Source organism: Ambystoma mexicanum, chromosome 9 (genome assembly GCF_040938575.1).
Source record: "Ambystoma mexicanum isolate Mex_15411 chromosome 9, UKY_AmexF1_1, whole genome shotgun sequence".
In the NCBI taxonomy this organism is placed as follows: domain Eukaryota; kingdom Metazoa; phylum Chordata; class Amphibia; order Caudata; family Ambystomatidae; genus Ambystoma; species Ambystoma mexicanum.
This window is the reverse complement of record NC_090931.1, coordinates 1166345221-1166358188: the sequence shown is the minus strand read 5'-3', so window position 1 is coordinate 1166358188 and position 12968 is coordinate 1166345221.

Genomic DNA, 12968 nt, shown 5'->3' with positions numbered 1-12968 from the left:
ATGATGACACCAATTCAGAATCCCACAGCACCAGCTCAGGTGAGATAGAATACAGCACATGCAGCCACATTTGGCACAGTCGGCGTGCTGAAGTCATGGTTCTGCTACCTTGCCCACTCTGGTGGGGTGTTGCTATGAGCACCACATGTAGTATGTAAAATCATAGTGGCAGCATGTGAACTGTACAATGCCACCACATGGCTTGGTGTACCCCTGGAAATGCAGGTGGGACACCGCCCACACCCTCAGGCACCACTCTCGCCGATGGTTGGCCAAAGAGCACGTGAAGATGCTGGACAGACCTAGATGGTGCAGTCACAATTCACATGAAAACTAGCCCCTGTGGACCACACACACTGAAGCCTCATCCCAGGTGACAATCAATGATGAATTGAGGCCTATCCTTCATGCTCAAAACAACACCCTGAGAATGTGCCTCTGGGAGGGCAAAATTGTGTGCATCGACTATACATAAAACAACATGCACAAACTGAACCCAGATAAGATTTGTTAGTGGGAGCATGCCACTCCCACTTTGCAAAGTTGGGAGTAAAATTATTTTGGAGACAAAATAAATGTACAAATGTGAAAAATACATAAACAATTAAAAACGTGTTGGAACAGAAAAATATATCAACTTGGCAACATTCAATTCGTAGCACCTAGTCATTCATGGACATCAAAAGCAACATGTTCACGAATTCTAATCAGCCATTCCTAATACTATTGTACACCTCTGGGACGACGGGCACTACAGTCTCAAACCTATCCATGTTGTTGTGAACGTGAAAGCAAGGGTGCAAGGTTCCACATGTTACATACATACTGTGAATAGGGAGATTTTGCTCCCCATATTAAAATTACCACTGAGCATAAGCCAGTAATAATAATAGATAATAGTTTGCATTTATATAGCGTTACAAACCCTCAGGCAAATGAGCGCTGCTGATTATTCCCCACGGTGTGTGGTGCTCATTTATCGACCTCAGAAGTATGAAAGGCTGATTCAAACCTGCTTTTGTAGACTCTGCACCAATGTCAAAGCAAGCACTCTGCTGACTGCTATCTGATCGGCTGTGTGTAAATGAGAAAAAGTGGTTGATTCACCCCAAGGATCTGATCCAAAGAACCATCAAATAATGGCACAATTGCATAGGGAAACATTCGGTGAATCATGCTTCTCATCTGTGTGGCTGTGCACAAATCAACAACACAGTCATAGCAACTTGAACCAAAAGTGTCTATGTTGTACAGCCAAAAGCACACTGCACACGCAACAAAGTCCCCAACCACCGCCACATGGACAACAACAACTGTTGTGCATGTAGAGACCAAAACACACAAATGAGATCACAAGTAGGAAGGCATAGTACAAAATGGATGTAAACAACAAAGATATGCAAGGACAGCCCCGGACCCACTATGCGTGTCCCACAACAATACACTGGTTGAGGGACCAACCCATTCCTTGACAAAAACTATGCTCACAATACCGACACCTGTGTGAAAGACAAGCCATGGTGCACCAGCATCCAAAATGCCCTGGCCAACAAAATTACTGGGCTTCAAACTAAAATCGATGCCAAACTACTACAACTCTCCAACAATAACGACTCCACCTCTAGCACATCCACCCCTACCAATACTACACCCGGCTTCACGTTCAAAAGCGTCACTATACCAGAAGTCCAAAAAATGATAGCATCCCTCAAACCATCCAACTGCAAAGGGGATAGTTGCCCTGCCTAGATCATCAAAGATGCTGCGAGGGACCTATCCCCCCTCATCTCCAAACTTATAAACCTATCCTTCTCGTCCAATTCTGTACCCAACAACCTGAAATAGTCATGGGTTCTCCCTCTTCTAAAAAACAATCCCTTGACCCTGCCATCTCCACCAACTATAGGCTTATCACCACGGTCCCCTTCCACCTAAAAATCCTCGACAGAGTCGCCTACGTGCAAATTCAAGATTACCTAGAGTCCAATCAGTTGCTAGGCCTGCGTCATTCTGGCTTTCGACCTCAACATGGTACAGAAACTGCCCTTGTTGACCTTAGAAGTCAGATTGGTGACATCAAGGACAAAAATAAAGCAGCTATGCCCTGAGGACCAAAGGGCTGTGGACTATACTGTTTGCTGTGGCGAGTGTCTCTAACCAGGAAGAGTGAATTGGAGAGGAGTTCTGAGTACAGAGGTGCGTGTGCCTGTACCTTTAACAACTGACCCAGGAGTCAGGTCACCTGACCTAGGTCACCTGATACAAAAAGCCGCCTCTAGTGCCCTTGCGGCGCTAAGCCATGAGGACCAAAGGGCTGTGGACTATACTGTTTGCTGTGGCGAGTGGCGTGGGGTGTGGGGTGCTGGCCCACTGTAAACCCAACTGATGGAAGTCAAACGCTTGGCCACACATGAGGATCACCCCGTCAAACGTGCCCGCCAACAACCGGTGAGCCAATATTATTCATTCTGCTCCATATTAGAATTGTGTGCGGATGCGACAGCTGTGCCGGTTGAAGAAGTGTTTGAAGAGGTGTTTGAAGATTCCCAGGGCGAGGCACCAGTAGCTAATGATCATCTACATTCATCCCCTACCTCCGTTTCATTATCTCTGCCCCCGCCATTTAATCTCACTCAGCCCACGGAGACCTTGATTCGAACTGTCAATAATACGAATGGCAACAAGACGATGGGTAACGTACCAGGTGCTGCGTTTGCTCATTCGGAGGCTGGTGAGGATGCAGCGGCGGTGCCGGACACGCTGCCTAGAGGCTGTGAGGTGAGCACGGAGTGTGCGGATCCAGTGCTAGGGGGTGCCGCGGTGGGCCGACTGTCTGCCGCGGAGGTGCTGTGCACGGCCGTGACCGATGATGCAGGTGGGCGTGGCTGCACTGTGACCGAGCAGGTCGAGGCGGCCATGATTGATGACGGCATAGTCTCGGAGGCTCGGCAGAGCCAGCTGGACTCGGCAGAGGCACGTCTGGTTAGCAGATTGATTGTCCACGCTGACGCAGTATATCCTCCAGTCGCGGTTTCCCCTGATCTACGTAATGTTGGAGCAGGGAAAGCGGTGAATGCAAATAAAGTAAGTGTGAATTCTGAGTTACATAATTATCCAAACTCGCACTTGCACTCACATGGAACGACACAAGCCGGTCAAGGCGAGGTTATTAATGACTCAGCAACATCACAAACGGCCCCTGCCCCTGCCTTAGATCTGATGGCTCCTTATTTTTGATCACCAGTACCCAATGTATTACTACAAAGTGAATGTGGTCAGGGCGCTGAAAGTGACTATGTACCACATACTGATAGGAGGTGCTTTCGTCGGTCTTACAAAAATCTGAACGATCTAAATAAATCATGTGCATGCAAACTGATGGACGCGTCCACCCCAGAGTTAAACTTTCCACAAAAATTCCCCCATAAAAGACAATGCATAAACATGATGGATGTGAACAGAGATATATGGGGGTCTGGTAAGTATAAATAATCCAAGCCTCGAATAATTGCATCCTCTGAAGAGTCAGTGCAGTCAACAGAGGGAAAGGTGGTACATTCCCAGAAAAGACTGGCCTGTCATCATAATGAAGGTTGTGAGTCTGAGAGGCAACATCAAATACATCAACCACACTTAAGTCAAAATTCAAATAGTGATAACCCTTCAGATGATCCTATTTTGAGAGATTCATCGTTTGTTGAGCGTTCCTTCCCAAAAATGAGGAGAGAACAGGCTTGGTTCTCACAATCTGCACGTGACGCACAGCAGATTTCTGGTGGAGGAAGCTCAGCCCCGTGTCTACATGAACCTTCTAATGACCCCCTAATGGCCCTGACATCCTCGATGGCAATTTCCCTTACACCCTTCACTAAATTGTACAAAACACTAAACGAAAATGTGAAGGATGTCACGACTCTACTGGCACTCATGAATTCAAAACTCGTCCATTTAGAGGTAATGCACGGAGTCCAGAGGACTAAACAAGAGGAGTTAAACCAAAACTTATTGGCAGGAATCGAATCAGCTAACGAGGCCGAATGGAATGATATGATCGATAAAAAATTGTTTGCGGAGGTTGCAAAAGAAGCGTTGTCTCTCTTCCGCAAACCAAATTTAGACCAAAAAGGAGAGGAGCTGGGCAGAGCCAGTAATATGGCTCACATGGTTACGAATGAGCAGGCAACCCTCCGGCCGCTACCACATACTACTGCAAAGACTGTAGAGTACACCGGTCATCAAACCCCGTCACCTCAAAGTGAAGATCAGGCTCCTCAAACTAACATCAAACCGACAAGTCAACTAATGGAAACCAATGGCCTGACGAAGGTGATGCACAATGGCGCCTCTACTCAGGTGGCACCAGAGGTAGAAAATCCAATGAGCATCGGAGAAGAACATGATAAAGGCGTTCATGCAAACCAAAAATGCATCAAACCCCGCCTTGCATGATTGTCAAAAGGCATCTGGCTCATTGCTCGCACAACAGGCAGTGGTTGAAGTTCCATGTCTGAAAATAGTGTCTGTTGACGCTACAAAGCCTGCAGGCCTATTCCCCATTTTTGGAGGTCTAGAGGTCGAAGACCAACATAAAATCACTGGTGAAGTAAGAAAAAATAATCCCCCACAAGTGAAAAAGCAAAAGAACATGCCTGCTCACAAAAAGTCTCAACAAAAGGGAGCCCGAAAATTCCTTCGCAACATCAATATGTTTCAACTGGTCGACAAAGCAATCACCTCCAGTCTAAAATTAGCAGATTCAATCAAGGTGAACAAACAAGTTGAGGTTGAAGCAACAGGAAATATCGTGTTAGCACCCGAGGCACTACTTGATGAAGCCGAGTTGAATGAACAGGAGTTAATGGAATTATCAGTTTACGAGGATCCTGTTCAAGAGGTAGAAGTCCCTGCGAAAATACCTCTGGTCGCACCGAGTAATCATAAAGCAGTCATGTTGCCCTTAAGCTCAGGAACGAATAGTGAGTCCAAGATATCAGTTGTAGGCCTTTCAAATTCTTACCACCAGATGCCGGAAAAGCAACACGTTTTGCTCAATAACACAACATCGGAGTCCCGAGACAGGTTATGTGTGATAGTTCCACTCGAAGAAGAGGCCTTAGAGGGGGACCAAGAGATAAGGAGTCCGGAGTTTGTCACTTTACAAGAAAAACAAGAACGGCTGATGACAAGCTTGCCAACAAAGGTCCAAGATGGTGGTGGTTTAGGTCAGCCTCTCTTGAAAGGTGCAAACTTCGAAAGAGGAAAAGGAGAGCCAGCCGTGGCTCTGGCGGTCGACGACTTATCCACGTTACAGAAAACCGAGTACCATCAGTCAGAGGCGAAGTTGAATAATCATAAAGTCAGGAACGGACATGAAATAGTCCGATCTGTAGTGTCAAGTCCACTAATTAAACTGATGTTGGAAAGGATGGAATGTGGTGACAAATTAATTCTGAATCGAACAAATGTGCTACGACTGCTTCATCATGTACCTCGGTTACGATCCCTATGTTCCAAAGACCTGAATATTGTCGAATTCCCAGATGAGCTATGCACAGACAAGGTGATCCTGCATATAAATTCCAATATAATTGCAAATGTAATTTTGGAATCAGATGAAGAACTGTTGTCACTGGGTTTCGACACTTATAAAATAATCGAACCAGTAATGTGCAAAAAAGTAGAGCTGAAGGATGGATCAACCCAAGCAGAGGCTATACAAAAAGGTAATTCAAGAGCCAACGAAAGCTTAAACAGAACTGAACCCAGAGATCAAACCCAGCAGGTACAACTTGACCAGAACGGGCTGGCCCCTAAAGACGGGTCACCAGCACTTGCGCTATTAAGTGTAACCGCAGTAGATAAAGTAGAGACTGCGAGAACACGTCCAATGGCCAAAATTAAAATCACCATAAATAATGGCGGTTCAGCCAACAGGATTACACCAATAACAGCAAACAGACCACTGGATAAAGAAACTACGCAAGACTCGAAGTGGTTGGCCTTGGCTTTAAACGGGAATATCCGCAGCTAATGTGCAAAGGCCAGCGTTGTGCAGCTATGTTCCTTTGCCTCATGGAACATGCGCGGCTTTATACATCTGTTAAAAAACGATTGGCTGCACGACTTACAATTGATTTGTCTTCAAGAGACTTGGTTGGGTGAGATGCCAGTGACTTCAGATTTTGAGTGTGCATTGAATTCAGCTATCAAGGCAGAAAAGGAACGTCCGATAGCAGGGCTATTAACGATGATTAAACGATCTTCAGGTTACCAGTTGCTAAATGCAACTAATGTTACGACCTACATTCAAGTCTGTGAGATAGGCAAAACCAACGCGACACGACAAGTGTGGGAGGTGATACATATAATCAATTTATACTGGAATCATCAACGGACTGGAACTTACTCGTTCATCGACCAGGTTACATCCATAATCGACAATCTTTTGGAGGCAAGCAAAGGGGGCAGCTTGTTAGTCTGTGGTGATTTAAACGTTGACTTCTCCAAACCACAGAACGCCATCAAGGGTCAACTCGCCAAAACCTCGTTAGAGGAATTGAACGCTAGAGGTTTATCAATGCTAAATGGCTACACACAAGGAGACTTCCCGGCTAAGCCTACGTGGCGACGCGAAACTCAATCCTCTACTGTTGATTATATTTTTGCCTTGGATATCATGCAGGCGCGGGCAAAATCATTGAAAATTTGCGCAATGAGCAACAGTGACCACGAAATGTTGGAGCTAAAATTTCAAGACTCGAAAGAGGTTCAAAGCCAAAAATAGAGAACAAAAGTTCTGTTGGATCAAACCGCCTTTGGGTGAGGCTGGATGAAGGTGATGTGGCCAATATATGCGCGCAATTCAGATGTATTCCGGAGGAGATTGAATATGCGTCTATTTTGTCTCAATTCAAAGCTAAAAACACTGTAATGAAAAACTGGTCATTCCAGAAGAAACATTGCTTTGACTTGATGGTGATGCAGCGCAAAAGACTGATGAGGGCTGAAATCCGGAAAAACAAGCAAGGGCCAGCCCATGAAATAATAGCAAAAAACTGGGTAACTAAACAATCCTATAAAAACTGGATAAAAAGCCATACATTTTTACTACTTCAGAAAGATGCTGAGGCAATGTTGAAGATTCTAATCAATAAGAACAGTGGAGAGTTCTGGCGAACTATTAATCAGATGGAAACATCGCAAGAGGCCTTGCAAGCGTGCCTGATATCTGAATCTGAGTGGGTGCAGCACTTTTCCGTCTTATACCACAAAGATGTTTCTCCTAACATTCCAACACATAACTCACTATCATGGGATTTGCACTTTGCAAGGGATGATATCCGAGAGGTAATCATGAGAGCCAAAAACTCTAGGGCGCCAGGCCCTGATGGCTTGTCGAATTTCATGATCAAACAGTGCCCTGACTTCTGGACCGAGTTTTGTTTCGATCTATTTGCAAGAATTAATATACAAAAACAAGTGGCAACTTCATGGAAAACCGGGATAATAGTCCCCATATTTAAAAAAGGAAATAGATTGTCACTGAACAACTATCGACCAGTGGCTCTGCTGGATGTCTTGGGCAAGACCTATGCCTCGTTGCTGAAAAACAAATTGATCAACTGGGCTAAAACAGCAAAGAGAGTGGACGAAAGACAAGCGGGATTCGTAAAATTGGTCGGGTGCTCACTGAACCTGCTTGTCCTAAACCTACTGAAAATGGAAGCCCTGCAAACAAACACGAAAGTGTACCTAGCTTTCGTTGATTTCTCAAGCGCCTTCGACATGATTGATCGTGAGGTGCTCTGGAAAAAAATGGAAGAGTAGGACTATTAGCGGCGATTAAAGAGCTTCATACTGATACCTCTATTGCAATTCGGCTAGACCAATCAGGCTCCTTGTCCGCACAGATCAAGACACACAAGGGGGTTAAACAGGGCTGTCCGCTGGCAGTGGCAATTTTTAGTCTCTTTATTTCTGACTTCGGCGAGGCTATCCACTCTGTGAGAGCGTTTCCACCTAAGCTCAATTTATCGCGGATAAGCTGGTTGTTGTATACCGACGATTTAGTAATCTTGGACTTAACCCTGATTGTCTTACAATGGAAACTAGATGCAGTACAAAGTTATGTAAGCTCCAACAACCTTAAGATTAACGCAGCTAAGACAGAAATACTGGTGTTGGAGAACTTAAGAACGACCCAAACAGTAAATACTGCAAAATTTGTGTAGAAATTAGATCAAGTACAGCTAAGTGTTTCAAAAAGAGTGAAGTACCTAGGTATGATACTGAATTCCAGTATCTGTGATGAGTCCTGGGTAGTTGATTCCAAGAGGAAATGTGGCCAGTTAGCTTGTCAGGGTCTAGTGATACACAAAAAGTTTGGGCGTTTTTCTATGCATCCTTTGCAAAACTTTTACGAACAGAAAGTGGACCCGATCCAGACTTACAGCGCCGAAAACACGTTTGGATGCTCGTCGACTCATTGGGCTTCTTTGCAGCATAGATTCTGGACGAAAGCGCTAAGCTTACCGATTGGAATCTCGACTGCTTGTATAAGGTACGAAGTTGCCTTAATCTCGCTGCATGCTCAGGTTATCTGGAACCAATTAGCTTTATTTCGGAAATCCAGAGCAGAGGAAGGAATTTTGCAATTCAAGATCCTACACCATGCATCAGCAAGAGGGTGTGGCATCTTATCGCAGTGGGTGGAACGTTGTGAAGATCTTTTGATAACATACAAAATCAGTTTGTAAACTCTCCACTCAAATCCAACGGCAGCAAAAGTGAAGCTCTGGCGTGCCGATTGGATATCCACATGCAGTGAGCAATATTCTGCTAGTGCTATGAAAGACACTCCAGTCGAAGCAAGAGCCTTTAACGTCCCTCAAAAGTACCTGAATCACTTTTCGAAACTCGAAAGCAAGAAGACTTTTTATGTTATTCCGGTTAAATGCCATCAAAACAAAGGAGAGGACTAGCCATTGGCCATGCAATGTAGGTGGAAATGCCAACTGTCGCCTCTCTGATAAAGACAAGGAATCACTTAAGCATCTTGTGCTTTTCTGTCCTGCATTAAAGGACATAAAATAAATTCATATGAGTTAGTGGATCAATGATCATCAGTCCATATGCGCGGAAGAATGGTGGCAGTTAATGTGGAATGGTCTGGATATGAAACTAATAATGCCCCTGACTTCTTTTTTGGCAGTAATTGAAGAAAGACTAAACGCCTTGGATCGGCCAATCGCTAAAGAGGTTGCGTAAAAATCTATGGTCGACTTAGTGACTTTAAGTTTTAACTGTTACAATATGACATTGGACATGAGAAGGGAGGAGGATAATTTGGGGATCATTATTTCGTTGTTAAATGTTTGTCTTGTTTGTTTGATGTCATATTTTAAAGGTTTGAATCTAAAAAGATAAAATAAAAAAATAAAATAAAGCAGCTATCCTACTCCTTCTAGACCTCTCAGCAGCCTTCAACCTGGTTGACCACCAAATACTCTGCAACCACCTATCATCTGTTGCCCACTTCTCCCCCTCTGCTGTCATGTGGATACAATCCTTCTTCACAAAACAGAGGGACTATTTTTGGGGATTCCAACTGTGTGTTGCCCAAAATCGTTGTCACACTAAAGAAAACACAGTTATATCGAATGGGACGGGTTTCAAGAAGCCAGTTGGTCTGACTGCGCTTTCCAAATCGTCTCTGGTGCACTGTGTTGTGCTAAAAAACACATGCTCAACCGCCTTGGTTGTTGCATGTGCAGGCTGCCATACAGATGAATGTTTAGTTAATTTTAATGGGTTTTCTCTGTATTGGAAGGTGCAGGTTTTGTATAAAAACAAGGAAAGGATTTCGTCAGTTAATTTCTCTCTGGAGGTTATTCACCTTAAACAGGAAGGACCCCTAGGTGCTTAGTCTAGAGATCCTTTTACAGAACGATGTGGACCTGTGGGGGTGGCACTTTGCACTAGATCTATTAATTCTATAGCCGACCGGTTTCTGTGGAACAAGGTGGATGAGCCACATTCATCAGTGCTAGTCCAGGCATCAAAGTACATGCCCGCTGTTATTTAATTGCAGCAGCGGTGTCTGCTTAACTTCTGTACCTCTCCCTGTAAGGATGACAGGAGGGAGGGGTGAGAGATGGAGCGGGGATAAATATCCGAATTGATAACCTCAAATGTAGGTCTGTTCCAAAACACTGCATTGCATTATCAGTAAGGCAAAGTCTTACCCTCTCCGTGTGATATGGATGCTCTCCACGGGGGGTGAGTGAGACGCCCGGAACCTGGGGCCAAATGACAATTATTACTGTCAAGTGTGATGCACTCGTGCATCTAGGATAGGAAAGCAACAATACACTTTGTGTAACTATCCATTTTTAACCAAATTGCGTGAGTTACACTGTCAAGCTGCACGCGCTCTGCGTTGCAGCTTCAAATTCAGCAAGTGCACAACAGAAACACCCTGTGTGACACGCAAGTCTGCGTGCCTACCTCTTGACCCCTGCTCGCGGGGGAGTGACTGGCCGTGGATAGCGTCTAAAAGAGGCCACTTACCTGGAGCGAACGTCTCTGGTGGTCCTACGGGCCACGCGCGAGAGGTTTTTTCACTGCATCCCGCACTACCCTTCTGCTTATCTTGCCATGGCGCTGCGAGTCGCGTGGTCATGTGTGCCTGACTCCAGCATGGCCGCCCCACTCGGACGAGTCGACGGCCATCATGGAGTCAGGCGCCGCGGGCAGCGAATCAGAGGCCCTGTTGCGGGAGCTATCCCCTGTGTGAGCACAAAGGTCTGACACTATTGGCTGTGTGCTGGGTGTCAAACACATGGTTGTAGGCCATGTATAGTGATCTCATGTGGCCAAAGTAAAGGGAAAGGTGCCGCGTCAGTGCCCAGTGGCAGCCGAATGTCCACTGCTCGGGTGCCGGATCGCCACACATTATTGGACTACACTATCCAAGCCATAAATGTCTCACATAGATCAGAAGTGCTGGAGGTGCATCTTGAATGGTGCTCTTGTGCCAAAATATCCAGTTACTGTACGTAAAGTTGTAGTGGTTATGGACAATACATAATTACAGCATTGCATACAATGACCCACGTATACCAAAAAGAGCCAATACGCTGCAAGAAATCCCCATTGGCCAGTGGTAAGTATAGGTTACAGAGTAGCCAGCGATTGCCAGCTGGTTGCTTCATTGAGCCCAGATTTGTCTGTCCGGTGGCAAAAAATCCATAATTGTTCACGTCTGAAGAGCAGGTTGTGTATGTTCCCTCCTCTCGTGGGGGTGGACATTTTCTCAATTATTGTCCATGTGAAGTCTGTAGGAGTGTGTTTTTGTGCCAGGAAATGTTCCACCATGGGTGCTGTGGTCTTCTTGGTCTGTATGCAGGATCTATGTTCCTCAAGGCGTGTCTTGATTTGACGTGTTATCATGCCTACATAGTTCTTATTGCAAGGGCATGTGATGATATAAATCACGTTACAACTATTGCAGTTAGTTAGAGTTTTTTGAATCCACGGAAAATGCCACCCTATGTCAATAGAGGTAGTTCTCTTGGTGCTTGAGCATGCATTGCATGTGCCACATGGGGTGTGGCCTGTTGCTTGATTTTGTCCCCACAGTGTGTTAAGTTTGGGTTATTTCTCTCTGTAAGAGTACACAAGAGAATCTCGTAGGTTCTTCCTTCTTTTTAAGGCAAACCTCGGGGTATCTATGCTGTGAGAGCCGACATTCAGGATCGGCCATAGCTTCAGAACCTCTTTTTTGATCTTGTTGGTCAACGGAGAGAAACTCAGTACTGCCGTGATCTTATCGTGGGATTCATTCTGTTTGACATGACGTTCCAAAGTGACTTCTCGTGGGATGTTCCTTGCTCGTTTCCGTGCTTGTCTGACTATACGTTTGGGGTAACCCCTGTTGGTGAGTTTTTTGGCAAGCCATGTCGACTGCAGGTTATAGTCTGGCAATGTGGTACAGTTTCTCCGGTATCTGAGGAATTGTCCAAAAGGAAGATTTCTTCTCAGACTTGTGGGGTGGAAGCTCTCATAGGTAAGCAGTGAGTTTCTGTCTGTCGGTTTGTTGAAAACTGTGCTGACAATTGTTTCATTCCGTATCTCAAGAGTGAGATCTAAAAAGTGGACCGACTTGGTGCTGTGGGTTTCTGAAAACTTCAGAAAAGGATTCTGACAGTTCAGCCACTCCATAAACAATATGAGGTCAGATTCATCGCCTCTGAAGATTAGTAGCACGTCGTCAATGTACCTTGACCACAATTCCATTTTTGGTAGCCATGGGTTGTCTGGACTATAGATCTTCTCTTCTTCAAAGTGGGCAACGTACAGGTTAGCGAGACTCGGGGGAAAACGTAGCTCCCATTGCCGTCCCGGACACTTGTTCGTAGAAAGTATTATCATAAATGAAGAAGTTCTTGGTCAAATCAATTTCAGCCAGTTGCATTACCAGAGTGACTGGGGTTTGCATGGGTGGGTCTCTTTCTCGTAGTACCTTCTCGATGACTCTGAATGTGGCCATTTGGGGGATCTTGGTATAGAGTGACTTGATACCTAATGTCACCAGTGCGTTCTGGATGGAATTGAATTGACGGTCCTTGATGAGTTCTAGGACTGCTTTAGTATCTTTGAGATAGGATTGCATCTTCACAACTTCTGGTTTGAGGAAGAAATCTACGAACTGTGACAGTGGTTCCAGAATTGAGCCTATTCCCGACACTATAGGTCTGCCAGGTGGAGTGTTCCTCCCTTTATGGACTTTAGGGAGTGCATAAAAAGCCGGCTTCTTTGGAGTCTTAGGGTTGAGGAACTCATATTCCTTATTACTGATTAGTTCATCAGCGCTGGCTTCTTCTAGAATCGGTACTATTAACTGTCTGATGGATTCAGTGGGGTCCGTACCAAGTTGTCTGTAACTGGAATGATCTTGTAGGAGCTCC